Source organism: Heterocephalus glaber, unplaced genomic scaffold, assembly GCF_053883595.1.
Source record: "Heterocephalus glaber isolate CG9 unplaced genomic scaffold, H.glaber_assembly_v1.0 deba00001606, whole genome shotgun sequence".
NCBI classification, from domain to species: domain Eukaryota; kingdom Metazoa; phylum Chordata; class Mammalia; order Rodentia; family Bathyergidae; genus Heterocephalus; species Heterocephalus glaber.
In genome coordinates, this window is record NW_028258377.1 from 31,807,727 (window position 1) to 31,825,969 (window position 18,243).

The 18,243-nt window shown below is 39.3% G+C and overlaps 1 protein-coding gene across 3 annotated transcripts in view; it reads left to right on the plus strand.

The window, feature by feature from the left end:
* Timd4 (T cell immunoglobulin and mucin domain containing 4) overlaps positions 1-18,243 on the plus strand; it is a 100,574-nt gene that overhangs the window by 74,317 nt on the left and 8,014 nt on the right. The gene's annotated exons all lie outside the window — the stretch shown is intronic.

Consider the following 18,243-nt stretch of genomic DNA (forward strand, 5'->3'; position numbering starts at 1 on the left):
GATCATATGTCTGTGAGGTGCTGGGATGGGGGTGGGGTATGCACAAGCGCTGGCTGTGGAACACTGGGAGTGGAGGATGGGAAAGAAGGCCCAGAGCAAGTTGAGAGAGGGCTTGTATGAGTTAGAAGGAGAGCCAAGACTGGAGCCAGAAAGTCTGTGGAGACTGTTAGAGTGTAATGCGATGGAGACAGGAGGTGGGGATGGCCTAAGTTCTTAAGGGACTTGAATGATGGGTTGAAAAGTTTAGGTTTTGTTGCAGAGTCATAAGGACATATTCATGTTTTGTCTTTTGAGAGACCAATGACATTTTCAGTTCTGTTTTAAGGACCATTGCTCTGGCAAGAGAGTAGAATATGGACTAGGGGGAGGCAAGGCTGGAGGAAGGCAGGCGACCCAGTTGGCTGCTGCAGTACTTCAGTGATAGACGAGTGTCTGGGCTGGAATGACGACAGCAGCAGTGATAGAGAGGGATGGAGTCAAACCATTTAGGAGTTAGAATTCAGAAGACTTGGTGACCAAGTGAGAATGAAGGGTAACTGTTCGCTGCACCAGGTAGACTAGGCCAGGGTGATGGGTTAACTGATAAAACAATCCCATGAGTAAGAGTAAAATTTCCTCAGGAGATCTTGAGTTTGAAATGTCTCTGAGAGCCAGGTATTGTGCCATATGCCTTTAATTCAGCACACTGGGAAGCTGAAGCAAGAAGACTGTAAGGCTAAGTTTAAGTGCAGCCTTAGCAATTTAGTGACTATCTCGAAATTAAAAAAAAAAAAGTCGAAAGGGCTGAGTATGTAGGTCAATGTGAATGCCCTCAGCTCACTCCTTAGTACCAAAAAAAAAAAACAAACAAAAGAACATCCCTGAGAAGCATCTTGTGTGCCATTGGAGATGCAAGCCTGCTGACTGCTGGGTACCTGGGTGGGGCTGGGTATCCCTGATGACTTTTCTTTGGTTAAAATAATTACTGTCATCATTCAAAATGGTAAGTGCCAAACAAGAACTTGCCAGTATGCCAGTGCTTTCTTGTATATTATCTCATAAGGGGTTGTTCACGTCTAAAGACATAATTTTGAAAAGCTTTGCTAATAGAAGATACTTATTAAGTGCTTATTATATCCCAGGGCTGGCCTCAGTGCTCTCAGGGGATTGTCTCATTGACAGGCATTGTCTAGATCTGGGAGGAAGCTTCTGTTATGAGCATCATAAAGGAAAAGAGAAAGGTTTTGGAGAGGAATTTACCAGTGTTTGAGCCCAAGGTCTCTCTGACTCTTTTTTTTCATTTTTGGTACCAGGGATTGAACTCAGGTCCTTGCACTTGCGCAGCAGGCAGCAAAACCACTGAGCTAAATCCCCGACCCCATCTCTGACTTTTGAACCTGGGTTCTTCAACACTTTATTCTATTGCTTATTAGAAGGGGGTGGGGGTGAGTGAAGCTCCTGGATGCCTGCCTAAGACATTGTGAGGTGAACGGAGAGTTGAAGAGGTGAAAAGGGAGCATCCCTGCTTCTTCTGCCCTGTGAAAGAACAAATATGTTGGGTGAGTGTGTGGTGGGGGAAGAAAAGACAGCTAAGAAGGCAGAGAGGATGGAACCACAATAAGGGTGAGAGACAGACCTCACGGGGTCAGAGGCAGCTGGCTGACAAGGGCTAGGGATGTACCCTGGCATTGGGGGGGGGGCGGTTCTCAGTGCTGGACAAGCGGGAAGACACATTCAGGTGGCTGTGAACTGCAGCCAGGTGGCCGCAAAGTGCACACTGTGAGTTCTGTGGGTGGACTCCAAGAGAGAAGCATGTGAAGAGAGAAAAGGGGAAAGTGCAAGAGCAATCAGATCTCATGTGCAGAAGCAGGAGAAGACTAGGGATCCAAGACCTTGAGCTTAGATTGCCCTACTGGAATACCAGACCTGGCCATGGCTGGAATCACGGAGAGCTTAAATTAGTATCTTCTAAGGCTGGCCAGGAATTTATATGTGTAACAAATTTCCTCGGGGGATTCTTTGAAGCTAGCCCAGCGCTGGCCCCAAGAAGGCATTAAGAACTGCTGTTTCAGTGCACTCTCCTTATTTTACCAGGGAGGTAACTGAGGCACAGAGGCATTCAAAAAGTTCCAAGAGGAGTGGATACCACACTGTTGGTGGAACTCTCTTTTGGCTTCCAAATCAGAGTTGTCTTCGCTCTTTTCCACTGTTTGTAAAAGATACAGCTGAGCCCTATCAGAACTTGATGCTTTGTTGGAGCCTTGGTTGATCGAGGATGTAAAGAAGTCAGAGAAAGCCTTGCCATTCTCAGTCCACATTCAGCAGGAATTCAGAGGGAAGCAGAGACATGAAGCAGAGGTCGGTTTTACTTACAATTGCCATTGTTAGGAAGAAAGAAACTGGATGCAGTTGATTTCAGAGTCAACATCTTTTATGAGGCATCAGCAGATATGCTCTATCTCTGGTGCTCGGTGCTGTTCACCAGCTCTAGTCAGTTGGGAGGCTGACAGTCTGGGGTGTAAAGCAGAAGGACAGAACGTGGGTTCTCAGGGTTCCTCTCTCGAAAGCATTATATTGTATGTACAGGTGACATTTTATATCAATAAAGTTGGAACTGAATTCATGGAATTCTAGCACGTAACAGTTCACCTTCAGAAAAGGTCAACCAAGTAAGATCAAAGACAGTTGTCAAGCTTTAAGAGCCATGTGCAGGGTCAGGCAGACCCAGAGTGGGAAAGAAGTAACTTTAGGTGTTGAAATAGAATCCAGAGCCAGGTAATCCGAGCTGAGTGATCTCTCTGAAGGCCCAGATTTCTCTCTGCTGTGGCCCAGAGAGGGCTCCCTGGCTCTTGGAGAAGGCTGTGCTTTCATAGGGGTTAGGACACTTATTCCCACATGAATGAAAAACGGAAGAGATGTCTTTTGGGAAGGACCTTCCACCTGTATTTGAGGGAATATTGAACCCTCACATGATCAGCAGGGTGATTAAGGAGGAGAGAAATGCAATTTGGAATGAGGCGGCATCGCTCTGCCCCTTACTACCAATAATTATCCTCTGTGCAGCCTGACTAGCCCTAGGACATGGGGGCTCTCCAGTTTCTTTCTCTTTCAATAGCTCTGCGCAAGTTACTACCTCACAGAATCATTTTGGAGGTCAAAGATGATAATCCTTTTTATCTTTTTTGTTAGTTTTATTTTAATTTTTTAAAAAAACAAGAGGTTATGGGCCGGTAATTTAGCTCAGTGGTTCCATCACCTGCCTCGCAAGCCCAAGGACCTGAGTTTGATCCCCTGTACCAAAAAAAAAAAGAGCATATTGTAATGGTGCATATTGAATTTACATTTATATCTCATGTGTGCAGGGGCAATGATGTGGCAATTAACAGACATATATAATTGTTAGACATGACTGAGGATTACTTTGTTAAGTGAAGATGCACTGGTTTGGATATTTAACCAAATGTTACATTTTTTAAAGCTCTGAAAATTTTTTCTCATTTTTATGAGTACATATTTGCAGGACATAATGGTACATTCATCCTGGGGAGTTGGTACATGTACATGGCACATCTGAATTCTTTTTCCTCTTCCCACCCTATTTCTCCCCTCTCCCTCCATCTCTTGGTCCTCTACCTTTTTCCAAAAAAAACTGTCTCCCTATTTCCCATCACCTATTTTAATTTTTTTTCTTTTTCAATGTCTTTGTAGTAATTTCTTTTTTTCCATTAACTTTATTGGTACATTTTAGGTATACTATACAGTTACATTCATCATTGGGATCTTGTACCATTACATCAGTATCTTGGTTCTTATTTTTTCCCCCTTCCCCTGCCCTCCCTTCACCCCCTCTATCCTTCTCTATTTGCAAAACCTTTGTTTCCATGTTTTTCCTTTTCTCATGTTTTTTCTTTTCCCTTCTTTCCTTTCCCCTACCTGTCCCACTTCCCCTACTCCTTTAGACCTTTTCTTCCTATTACACAATATCAATTATACATTTTGATTCCTATTTACACTTTCAGTTTCTCACACCAGAGAAACTATTTGGTATTTACACACGGTGTCCTATTTATTTCACTGAAGAGTATGGCCTCAGTGTGGACCCACTTAGCTATAAATGTCTCTAGTTTCTCATTCTTTATAGCTGAGTAGTACTCCGTTTTATAAAAAACCCCACATCTTCTTTATCCAGTCTCCAGTTGATGGGCAATTGGGCTGATTCCAAGTTTTCACTATTATAAACTGTGCCGCTATAAACATGGATACACATATATCAATATATCGCTGTGGTATGATTCTTTTAATTCTTTTGGGAAGATAGTCAGCAGGAGAATAGCTGGGTCAATGGGACCTCTAGCCCTAGTTCTTTGAGGTATTTCCATACTGATTTCCACCGTGGTTGCACCAGTCTGCACTCCCACCAACAATGGTGAAGGGTTCCTTTCTCCCCACAGCCCCGCCAGCATTTGTTATTGGTTGATTTCTTGATAGCAGCCATTCTTTCTGGGGTGAGCTGGAATCTCAGTATTTTTGTCATCTACATCTCTCGAATGATGAGTGATGTTGAACATTTTTTCATGTTTATTTGCTGCATTTACTTATTTGTCTGAGAAATGTCTGTTCATTTCAGATGCCCATTTTTGAATTGGGTCTTTATATTAGGGGGTGTCTGATTTTTTAAATATATATTCTAGATAGTAGATCTTTGTCTGAGGAACAGCTGACAACACACTGTAGGTTGTCTCTTAACTCTGTTGGTGGTTTCTCTTGCAGTGCAGAAGCTTTATTTTTTATTTAAATTATTTTTATGTGACATATATTTTACTTAACATGATGGTCTCAAAGTGCATTCATCATGTGAGATAACATTTGTTTTGTTCAATTCCAAGTGTTTCCATTGTGCTCATAATCATCAGTAATAATTATTAGAATCTTTTAGTGAAACTGTACCCAGCAGAGAAGTGTGGTTCCATTCTAAGCGGATAACTTACTGTTTTGTCCAGTTTCCAGCACTGATATTTTCAGAGCAAGACATGGGCTCTTTCTCTTCTTTCCACAATCCCTTGATCCCAGAGGATAAGAGCTTAGGCTCAGCAGATAGATAATCCTAGCTCTGAGATTTGCTCTGTCCCTTCCTAGCTGTATGACCTTCACAAAGTTCTTGACCTCCCTGGGCTCCAGGTTCCTGGTGGTAAGATAAGGACGATGACAGTGCTTTCCACACAGCATTTTTTCTTTCTCTTTTTTCTTTCTTTCTTTCTTTCTTTCTTTCTTTCTTTCTTTCTTTCTTTCTTTCTTTCTTTCTTTCTTTCCTTCCTTCCTTTCTTTTTCTCTTTCTTTCTTTCTCTCTTTCTTTCTCTCTTTCCTTTCTTTCTTTTTTCCATTAAGTTTATTGGTACCTTTTAGGTATAAAATACAGTTACATTCATCATTGCGATCTTGTACCTTTACATGATGCATCTTGGTTCTTATTTTTTCCTCTTCCCCTGCCCTCCCTTCACCCCCTCCACCCTTCCCTATTTGCAAAGCCTTTGTTTCCATGTTTTTCCTTTTCTCATGTTTTTTCTTTTCTGTTCTTTCCTTTCCCCTACCCCTTCCACTTCCCCACTCCTTTAGACCTTTTCTTCCTATTACACAATATCAATTAAACATTTAAAAAAATTTTCCCATTAAGTTTATTGGTAATTTTAGGTATAAAATACAGTTACATTCATCATTGGGATCTTGTTCCATTACATGATGTATCTTGGTTCTTATTTTTTCCCCCTTCCCCTGCCCTCCCTTCACCCCCTCCACCCTTCGCTATTTGCAAAGACTTTGCTTTCATTTTTTCCCTTTCTCATATTTTTTCTTTTCCCTTCTTTCCTTTCCCCTACCCCTCCCACTTCCCCTGCTCCTTTAGACCTTTTCTTCCTATTACACCATATCAATTATACATTTTTAAAATTACAATATCAAGATCTAGGAGACATTACCACAGATTTTACAGAATTTAAAATGATATAGAAAGCATATCACAAAAATATTTTTTGAAATAAATTTGACAACTTCTAAGAAGTACCTTGGAAGACAAATTAATGATACTGACTCTGGAGGAAATATAAAATTTGAATAGCACCTATTAAAGAAAGTATATTCCTAGCTGAAAACCTACCTATATGACAACAACAGGCTCCTATACATTTTAACTGGTAAATTATATCAAACAATTAAAGCAGAGAAAAGAAGGAACACTTCTCCCCTTATTTTAAGGAATCAACATTGTGCTAATCCTAAAACTGGATAAAGATAATAGAAGAAAAAAGTATGAACATAGATAAAAGTTTGTTTAACAAAACAAACTATTAAAATTCAGATCTGGCAGTACGTAGAAAGTGGTTTTATTGTAGGGATGGCAGTGTTGGTTCAGCATTGGAAGATCCACCCGCAAATGTCATCATTTTAACAAAGGAAAGGAAAAAGCCATATGATCCTCTCAGTAGTTGGAGAAAAAGTATTGGACTAAATTCTATAGCTGTTTATGTTAAAAGCTATCAGGAGCCTAGAAGTAGAACACAACCTTCTCAACAGATTAGCCATGTACTCCATACTTCCAGCAAAAACACCTTATATGAATGGAGAAGATACAATGCTTTCTCCCTAAGGTGGGGAACAAGGATAGATATGCCTACTCTTCATCTGTCTATTAAACTTTGAAACATAGGCTCAAACCAAAATAGTCTGGCAATAAAAAATAATAGCACAGGATTTGCAAGGTAGATATAAAATCTTTCTATGTAGATGAAATGATCATCTATAGAGAAAATACTAAGAAATCTCTAGGAGCCCCTCCCTAGAAGTTGTATTTGAATTTAGCAGGATTAGAAAACACATGGTATATATAAAAATGCAGGTCTACGTATGCTTGCTATAATGAAGAATTGGATATTGAAATTTAAAAGTTATGTAGGAGTACAAAGGACCTAGAAAAGTAAAAAGAAAAGAACAGTTGGAAGACATTTGTTACCTAATTTTAAGACTCCCTCTAAAGCTACAGTAATTAAGGCAGTGTTGGTGTAAGGAAAGATATATAGATCATTGGAATAAAACAGACAACCTGTGAATAGAACCACACATATATGGTCCACTGAGTTTTGAAAGATTACTTAATATTAACTTTTCATAGAACATAAACTCAATTCAAGAGTAGAGGAAAAGAGTGTTTTCAGGAAATGGCACTAGAACACTTGGTATCTGTATGTCAAAAATTAACCTCAACACTTTATTTCCATACATAAAAATAACTTGAAAGGATTTATGAACCTAAATATGAAAGACTAAAACTGTAAAACTTTAAGAAGAAATTATAAGGGAAAATATTTATGAATTTAGGGTAGACAAGTATTTCCTAGGATATAAAAAACATGATGTATAGAAGACAAAAATTGATGAATGAGATTCCATCAAAATTTGGAACTTTAAATGACATCATTAAGAAAATGAAAAGCAGTCCTTAAACAGACCATATTCATAATGCATATAACCTAAGACCAGAATATATAAAGAACTCTTACAGCTCATTAATAGACAACCCAATTAAAAAGTAGACACAAGAAGATGATAAATAGCCAGTACCGCACAAGGAAAGATGTGCAACACTAGAATCAGAAAAATACTAATCAGTACAATAACAAAATCGAATTATACACTCATTAGGGAGTTGAAGTTAAAAGTTTTAAAAGAACAAATGTCAGCTTAAGTGAGAACCAGTTAGAACTTACTAATACTGCTAATGTGAATGTAAAATGGTAAAACCATTTTGGAAAACAATATAGAAATTTCTTGTATTACTGTTAAGAACCAACATTTCTGTTCTTAAGTTTTTACTTAAGAGGAATGAAAACACATGTTCACAATAGATTTGTAAATACAAGTTGACTAGCCCTTATCTGAAATTCTTGGGACCAGAGTGTTTCAGTTTCATTTGAAATTCACTTGGGCTGCAAACAGGATAGTTACTCCTGCTTTTTTTTTTTGGTTCCTGTCACATGGAGTATTGTCTTCCACCCTTTAACTTTCAGTCTATGAGTTTCTTTTTTATTTAGATGTGTTTCTTGTATGCAGCGTATTGTTGGATCTTGCTTCTTGACCCATTCTGCCAGTCTATTTCTTTTGATTGGTGAATTGAGACCATTAACATTGATGGTTATAACTTATACATATTGACTTATCATTGTCATGACTTTTTCTGTTTGTTGGATTCTTCCCCTTTGCATTTAATTTGTTGTTGTGCCTGGTGGATTCATTCTGTTGGGCTTCCTGAGGTTGTGATCCTCGCTGTCTTTTCCTGGGATTTTGTGTAAAATTTTTGGGAGTGCTGGTTTGGTATTCATGAAGTAACTAAGGTGCTCTTTGTCATGAAAATATCTTATTTCTCCATCAATTTTGAAAGATAATTTTGCAGGGTACATCAATCTGGGTTGGAGGCTATTTTCCTTTAGGGCTTGAAATACATCACTCCAGGTTCTTCTTGCCTTGAGGGTTTGCATTGAGAAGTCTGCTGTGATTCTGATGGGCTTTTCTTTGTATTGATTTGTTTCTTTTCTCTAACTGCTTGCAGAATTTTGTTCTTCTCTTGGGTTTCTGGAATCTTAACAATTATATGCCTATATGTAGATTTTTTTTTTTTTTTAATCAGGCTATTTGGAGTCCTATATGTCTCACTTACCAGTATGTCAAGTTCTTTTCCCCTGCTTGGGAAGTTTTCTGCCATCACTTCTGTGTACAGTTGTTTTATATCATCTGCACTCTCTCCTGTTTCTTCATTGACTCCGATCAGTCTTATGTTATTCTTCTTTTCATCGTCTAGAAGCTGCTGGATTGATTTCCTGTGGTCCCTTATGATTTTAAAGAAATTTTTCTTTTCCTAGTCACTAATAGAAATCTTATCTTCTATATCTGACATTCTGTCCTCACATAGGCTCATTCTGCTACATAGACTATCAATGGAGTTTTTAATCTCCTGGAAATCTGTTTGTATCTGTTTTATGGATTCCATTTGTTTCCTATGTTGGGATTCCATCATGTTCCTCAGCTCCTTATTTTTTTTTATCTGTGTCCTCTCTAGATTTATCAATCATGTCTTCCACTTAGGGCATAATCTCTGCTGTTATTTGAGAAACTATTTCTGATTTCATTTTTTCCATCCTCTTTTGTTGCCAGTTCAGGGAGTCCAGGTATTTGAGTATCAGAGTGTTCCATCTCCTTTCCCTTTGGGGTTGCTGTAGGTGATCTGGAAGTCTGGTTTTGAAACTTGTTTACCTGTCTTCTCATTTCAACGGGGGGTGGGAGGGGTGGGGGGTGGCAGTGGGGTGGTTGCTGCTGGCACCCACGTGGCTCACCTCCTCTGTGAGGTGAACCTCCTCTTGTTGGCTCGGAGCGGCTCACCTCCTCTGTGCTGCCGGGGGTGGTACAGCACCCTGGAAACCTCCTCCTGTTCACTGGGATCAGCTCACCTCTGCACAGCATTTTCTGAGGATTAACTGATATCAAACTTAGGAAGTTCTGTGAACTCTTGTTTGGCTTATTTTAAACACATTATATAGTAGCCACTCCGTGCTGTTCTTATTAGTCATTGTGAGATTCTTGGTAAACTAGACACCTTTCCATCCTTCAGTCAGGATTTTTGATCAGCTGGTGGGAGCAGAGCAGGATGCTACCCGTTGCCCTCAGAGAGGTGTCCGGTGGTGGAGAATGAAGACCCTTGCATACTGGTGTGTGAGAGCTGGAGTGAGAGGCAACAATTCTGGATGATGAGACTGTTCCTGGGCATCTCAGGGCAGGGAAAGGTTGAGGCAAAAGTCTGACTAAGGTGCCTTGACTCATGGTGAGCTAGAGATCCTGTTTCCTCTGTCTACCTTATTTATGTGAAATGTGCTGGTATCCCACCATGCTTTGTAAACCAGTTCATGTTCAACACAATTTGCTGTCTGTTCTCTTCCTTTATTCTCTGAGATGAGTTTTACTCTATAGTTCAGGCCAGCCTCAAACTTGTGATGCTCCTGCCTCAGCCTCCCATGTGTTGCTAGGTGTGCACCACCATGCCTGGATCTTCTCTTTCATGATTAAATGAATGGATCTTGCCCAAGTTTGTCCTGGGAGCTAAGGAACTTCTGTCTCATGAATGTTCTCCCCTGTGGATTTATTCATTTAAGCGAGCTGTGCTCTGTGTGTTCACTCGGTGTATTAAAACATGTAGAAGCCTCCAGAATTTAAAGAAAGTATGAGAATTCAATAAATCCGTGTCTTCGGTTTCAAAAGGAGTTTGGAAATTCCATATCTGTGCTAGCACTGCTAGGCAAGGTCAGCAAATTGAGTTCTGAGTGGAAGCCAGCAAATCTAGGTTCTGGGCACTTCCTTTGTCACTCACTATGGTGAAACTTACAGCAAACAAATCTTTCTAGATCCCAGATTCTCTCTTGACAAACAAAGAAATGAATTGGAGGAAGCACTTTGAATCCTAACTCTAAAATATTCAGATTGCAATGTTTTTCATATACTTGCTATATTTTGATTTTTTTATTTAAAAATTCTTACTAGTACATGATTACAGTACTTTATGATTGCCTTCATCAAGGCAACTTGGTACATGTACCTAACACATCTTAATTTTTTTGGATTTCTGAAGACCGTACCACCTATGACCCAGAGAGGGCAGCATAAGCCCAGGCTACTTGTGAATGTGATGACCTGTCTCTCTGTTGGCTTGCAGATGTCCTCTTTAAAATTCTAGGACTGGGCCCGAGGATTTAGCTCAGTGGTTCTGCCACCTGCCTTGCAAGTGCAAGGTCCCAAGTTTGATCCTTGGTACCAAAAAAAAAGAAATTCTAGGACTGCCTCAAGATTATATGTTCAATTGATTCATTTCAGACCTGATTTTGTTTTGGGAGGAAAGACACATGAGTCTTGGTGTCTATGAATTCAATGATGAATCAACACATGTAAGATGTGTTTTAAAATGTACCCACTGAGAAGATGGAGTGCTGTTATTTCGGGTTGATTTTTGGATAGAAGCTCTCTCATTAGAGAGTTTTGTTTTCAAATAAGATTTTAATATGGTCTTTTACCTTTTTCTCAGAATGGTTATACTAAAGTTTTGTTTTGAGCCATTCACAATTGTTTTCAAATTTTCTTTTATTGTTTGTGTTACTTTGCGCAAGTGATTTAACCTCTCTGTTAACCTCAGTTTACAAGTCTGTTAAAACAGATTTTGTAAGCATTAAATGTGGTAATTTATGTGATGTGCTTGATTTTGTGTCAGGCATGCAGTGCTCCATAATGTAGTTCTGAGAAGGAGTCTCTAGTATTTTAAAGCAAATTTTTACTAATGAGATGGAATAGTGATGGTATTTAAAGTGGACTTTTAAAAGATCTCTAGTGTAAAATTTCAATACCTTTTCAGAATTGTAAATAGTATGTAGTACCTCAAGTTGAGTGATACAGTAAGTTCTAGTCTACCACCTCAGGCATAATCATGTGGGAGGGAAGTGTTTCATCTCACTGGAGTCTGGTCTTAAGGCTCTTAATAACTGTCCTTAGATATAGTTAATTTAATTTTCTGCACCATGGTTGTTTCTGTACCAGTAGACTAACTATCCCAGGGTTCAACAAACTTTCTGTAAGGGCCAGAAAGTACATTGTTTAGCATGCAGTCTAACCTCTGTTGCAACTTCTCACCTCTCCCATAGAAGGCAAAGGAGTCGTAGCTGTGATGTAATGAATGGGTGCTCCTGTGCTTTAATAAAACTTTATTAACTCACCCAGAAATTGGAGGAGTTTTTTTATAGCTGTTACATGTTACAAAAGTATTTTTTTTGAACTTTTCCATCCCTATAAAACTATTTTTAGCTCTTAGGCTGTACAAAAAACAGCAGTGAGCTTTTGGGCCTCAGGATGAACTTTGCCAACCCGTATACTTCAAAGATACAGTTCCTTAGGAAGGGCAGATGTGAAGCTGCTTCTGTAGGGCTCTTCCAGAACATTCACTGAGCATCGCCTCCTGCCCTGCCAGGTTTCAGGTCCTTAGAAAGTAAAGCTGGTGTTTTTAATTCCATCACTTTCTCATTTCATTTTTATTTAGTTTCCATATTACAGAATAAATATATGCTCTTGTAAAAGACTAAGTTAAAACATGGTAAAAAGAAAGTTCACTCCCCTTTCCCTCTCCATGAGCAAATGATAATTACTATGTCATTTTGGGTTAATTCCTTCCAGGTTGTTTTTCCTGATAGTGTAGTAATGTATGCCATGCTATTTTTTTTTAACCAAAAAAAATCTTTTTTCTAAAAGACAAAATCATTCTATGATCTTTTAAAACCACTTTAAAATTCATTCAACAGATTTACTCTACAAGTCTTTACTGCACAGCTACTATACACCATGTATGCCTTAGATTGAATATGTAATAGTTCTCAGGTAAACCATTGTAAAGTGCTTTTCATTTTGAAATAATTTTAGACTCCCAAGAAGTTATAGGAATAGAATGCTCTCCTATACATTATTCTACCATCCACTGATGGTAGCATTTTATGTACATTGTCAAAACCAGGAACTTGACATCGGTACATTAGAATTAACTAGTATATAAGCCCTACTCAGATTTTATCAGTCATTTAAAATTAATTTTGACCCAATTTTGATATTCATAAAGATCACAATCATCATAGGTAATTTACCTGTACATAAGATATGTAGATTGTTCTATTTCTCGCTATTCCCCTCCCCCCCATTCAACCCTTCTTCCCTTCCTTTTTTATAAAAGATTTATTTCCATTTTTCCTTCTTTTGTTTTTCTCCTTTACCTTTCCTTGTCAGTCAATAGACATTGAATATTTTAATTTTTATCTATAAAAGTAGCATATATCTTTATCTGTCTACCTGTCTACCTACATATGTATCTTTGTCCTATGTATCTGTCAATCTGTCTGTATCAGGGATCTTTGCATGTCAGTACTCTGACATCTAGGACTGCCTTTTAACAGTACCACCCCAAGTCATTTTTGGGTGTGAGTCACCAGATTTCTAATAGCTGTCTTCAAAATTCTGCTTAGAAGGTCACGGTGCCTTGCTTCAGAGAAATGACACACCCCAAGAGTGTGCTCTTAATTCAGCCATCTGGGAATTTTTAGTGATTATCACATGATACACACAGTATTTTACAGTTAAAAATCTCTGTTTGAGAAAATGTAGAAATTCTACATTTTCTAATAAGAAAAAATATGTCTATAATATCTCCATTCAAAACCAGATGTATTCTTAGTATTTATTTTTAGTTCTTTTGGGGAGCAAGAAGTGTAGATGTGTGCTTGTATATATTATTAAATATTTACACACTCCCTATACTAAGGATAGTATTAAATCTTTTTAAAAAATTACTATGTAATGATAATTTCCTCAGGTCATTTAAATTTTTTGTACTACAACATCCAGAATTGTAAAAGTTAAAAAGGCCATAGGGAATCAGTTGGTGGAATACCAGCCTTGTCAAATGAAGAATATGTCACTCAGAGAAGGAAAATGTCTAGCCCAAATTCACACAGCCAGGAAGCCTGGGATAAATATCTAATGGTGGTAGAGAGTGGCTAGGATGCCAGACGAGTGCAGACTCAGTGGCAGCACTGCGTAGTACTTTAATATCAGGGGCTAAGTGTTAGAGGAATTTCGTTTTCCCCAAGTACCCATGATTACCAAGAACTCAAGAGCCCAAAATATGAACCAAAAAGCCAACTTACTAATTTACCATGAGAGTTCTAGCTACTGAGAGCTCTACATATTTGTATTTTTCCATGTGAATACATTCTCATCCTGTAGGAAAATCTAATATCAGTTCAGAAGTTTTGGTAAACATGTGGACTCGGAGAAAGAAAGGTTAATGTAACATTCTCTTGTTCTTACATTTTAATTAATCAATTTTAACACAATGCACACAGAAGCCAAATGTACACAAAACTTTAAAATGAAGTCAGTCTTCCCTTGATCTCCTTGGTCCAAGCTCAGAGGCACTGAGTTTGTTGTTGCAGCTGTAAAAAATGATCAGAAGCCTAGTGCCTTAAAACAGAACAAACGTACTATCTTATAGTTCTGGAGGTGAAAAGTTCTAAAATCAAGGTGCCGGCAGGACTATATTCCATCTAGATGCTCTAGAGCAGATATCTCCTTTTCCAGTTTCCAGAGCCCACCTGCATTCTTTGATTTACAGCCCCTTCCTCCATCGTGAAAATGGCATCTTCATATCTCTTTCTGATTTCTTCCTCACATCTCCTTTTTTTGATCTTCTTTCTTCCTTTTTACACAGGCTCTTGGGATTTATTATATAGGGACCATTGGATTATCCAGTGTTATGGCTTTTATCTAGACATCGCTCAAAGCCTCATGCACTCATAGGTGGGCGTTTTGGAGGTGGCTGTATATAAGGTGTATGAATATGGCTTAAGGATGTGTGATAAATAAATTAGTCCAGTGACTGGTTTAGCATAGGTCTTGGTGCAGATGATGGAAAAGCCCACCCTGGGTGTGGGTGGCACCAATCAATAGGGTTATAACCTGATGAGATAAGAGAGGCTGCCTCATGCTTACCCTCCCATGGACTGTTTCTCCTCTGTGATGTCCCTCTACCATGCTGCTCTGCCTTGGAGCCAGCCAACTATGGACTGAAATCTTTACAAACTGTGAGCTGAAACAAACCTTTCCTCCTTTAAATTGTAGGTATCAGGTATTTTGTCCCAGCAATGAGAAAGTAACTAAGACATCCAGGATAAACCTCCCATTTCAAATCCATAATTTAATCACACGCAAAGTCTCTACTTCTAACAAAGGTCATAGTTTGAGGTTCTAGATTGACATGATTTGGGGGTGGGCGGATACTATTCAACTCACTACAATTCACCTCTTGTAGAATAGCTTTCCTAGCAAGTTCTGGGAGTCTCCTGTCTTTGTATAAAAATCAGCTTTGTCCTGAACTTGTGTATCTGTGTTTGGGGCTTTGAGAATCTGAGTATCAAGAAATACAGAAAGCATGAAAATCAATAGTCTTGACTTGTGTAACCTCTAGCCTCTAAGCACTAACCTGGTTCCTCTTCATAAGGAAAAAATCATGTCCTTGTGTTTCATGTCTATATTATATGCATGACACTGGAGCCCTTATGGTGCTTCCCACAAGGATATTTGGCATTTTTTGAAGAAGAAGAGAGAAAAAAAGTGCTGTTTGGTATCATGCAGCAGTGTCTGTGATTGCAAAGTATCTCTCCTATTAGACAATTCCAATTTAAAACACAAATGAACTTTGATCAAAGTGACCCAGGCTGGCTTTTCTGTTTGATGGTTTCAATCTCAGGCTTCTCCATTACAAATGAGTATAATACAACAGGATTTTGACAGAATAGGGGTAGAAGTTTTTAATTCCTACCTGCGACTTCTAGCTCTAGGGCATACTTGCAGAGAGAAAAGCAAAATAACTTAGTTGTAGGATCTGAAAATATGTTGAATTTCCTCCTTGGGTTTTTATGCTCCTAGGCATTCAACAGATTACTTTCTCGCAAAAACAAATAAGGTCTCTGGTCCCAATTATGAGCTTTACAAAACCTATCATATTTATTGTGCCTTAAGGGTGAGAACACTTGAAGGGAAAACTTAATGTTCAGTCTCAGTAATTATTTGCCTAGATATTTGTTGTATTCAGACCATCTCTCTGTGTCATTATATGTTGTTTCCATTTTAGATTTTATTGTATATATAATTTTCACATCATTCCTGGATTATTTTGCCCCTGTATTGGCTTCTGGGGTTGCTTTTACTTTCGGATCTCCCTAACCAGTCCTAGTTTTTGTTTTTTTCCATCTTCTCGACCCATGCTTGGTGGGAGAGGTGGTACTGGGGAATGGACCCAGGACCTTCACCCTGAACTACATTCTCAGACCTTTTTTATTTTGAGATCAGCTCTAAGTTGCTAAGTTGTCCAGGGTGAGGTTGAATTCACAATCTTCCTGCCTCCGCCTTATCGAGTGCTGGGATTACTAGTGTACAACCACAGCACTCGACTGGTCTGCTTTCATTTATATGCCAATATTTCCCCGGATTCTTGTTCTTCTCTCTGAACCTGCAGTCCTTAGATTTCTAATCCACTTTGAAGATGTTAACTGCTCCCTGGACACCAGTGACTCCTCAGTCAGTGTCTCCAACTACACTTTTTCAAACTTGGTTCAGATTCAGGTTTATCAAGTGCTGATGAGGTGAACAGTATTAGTACCTTGGCTCAGCGCTCCTGACTGCAAGCTCATCCCCCTCTCCTGCAGCTTTGCACTTCTGCTCTCCTCGCCCTGCTCCTGATCTTAGTTCATGTAGAGCTGGGCCTTGGGCTGCTGTACAGAGTGGGAACTTGTGAGTGATCTAAGACGCTTGTCTTATCCTCACTCCAAATTCCATGTCTATATCCTATCAACCGACCTTCCTTCTAAAAAGCTGTGTCTATGCCATCATTTCTGCTAGCTGTGAGCTTCAGACTTGGAGTTCATGCGAACTCTCCCTTGAATTATCCCATTATGCTCCTACCCAGACCTCTCATACTGAAACATTTCTGTGCTTCCTTGCTGCCTGAGTCAGGAACTGACCAGCATGCAAAAGGACCCTCCCTGACCAGTTCCTGCCCACCCTAGCCCTGCTCACCCTAGCCCTGCCCTCCCCTGCCACTGCCTGCCCCTCTGTTAGCACCTGCACAGATGTTTGCCACTGGCCATGGGTGCCAGGCTGATTTATGCTTCCCTGGCTTGGCTCATGCTGCTATATCTATTTCAAGTGCCCTTCTCCACATTCCTTGCCTGGCTAATTATTATACAATCTTATCTCTGCTTAGGTGTTATTCATTCAACAAACATTTACTGAGCACATAGTGTGTACCAGGCAGTGTGGGGTTCTATCACTACACTGGGCCTGTTAGGCCAAATGATCTTTTGGTCTTGCCTTTGTACTGTAAATTCCTTGTGGGTGCTGAACATGAGCACGCCCCTGTAATGCTAGCATTCCGAAAAGCTAAGGCAGAAAGATCACAAGTGTAAGCCTAGCCTGGGCAATTTAGCAGTTTAGGAAGACCTTGTTTCAAAATGATGATGATGATGATGATGATGATAAAAGATTTGGAGATGTAGTTCAGTGAGAGGGACCTCGGTTCGATTCCCCAGTATCACACACACACAATTTCCTTACAGATAGTAGGAGCTAAGTAGTGCCTGGAGTAGTGCTTAGCATGTGGTAAATTACCAGGAAATGCCCTTTAACTCAGCTAGCAGTCAGGAGCAACTGATTCCTTGTCTCAACCTAAATTTCCCCTTCTCGCAGAATCTTTCTTTGACCCTGCAGCTCAGCTCTTCCATGCTCTCCCTTCACAGAGTTTTGCACCGTTGTAACAGATTATTTCTTCTATTATTTACATTTCAGGTGTGTGTCATTTAACGATGGCAATCCATTCTGAGGAAGGGATCGTTAGGTGATTTTGTTTTTGTGTGAACATCATAGAGTGTATTTTGGCAGATTTTGACGGTATAGCTTACTACACTCCTCGGCTACACAATGTGCATGTATATAGTGCAGCCTATCATACCTAGCCTATGATGAATAAAAAAGATCAAATCAAGTACAAGAGAATATACTGCCACTGAGAGATGGTAATGTGAGATGGATGAGGCAGCTGCCAGAGTAACAGAGCATGCTGCTTTACAATAAACTTTGTTTCATAAGTAGAATTATACTCTAAAATAACATAAAAGTGTAGTAGAGCAAATACGTAAGCCAGTGTCAGTTATCAAGTATTATGTACTGTACATCACTGTACCAGCAATGCAGTTCTTTACACTAACATCACCACAAACACAAGGCATTTTGCTGTGACATTATGATGACCAGGACTTCAGTAGGTGATGGAAATGTTTCGGTTCTGTTATAATCTTATGGGACCATTTTTGTATATGTAGCTCATCATTGACCAAAATGTTGCTACCTGATATACGGCTGTATTTGTTTAAATTTTATTTTCTGCACTACGCTTCAAATTCTGAGGTCCAAGATACACCTAGCACAGTGTGCTCAATGACACTTATACTATATCTAATCTATAAGTGCCTAATAGGTATCTGTTTTTTGTTTGTTTGTTTCTGGTACGGGGAATCAAACTCAGGACCTTGTGCTTGCAAGGCAGGTGCCACACCACTGAGCTAAATCCCTGGCCCCAGGCATCTGTTA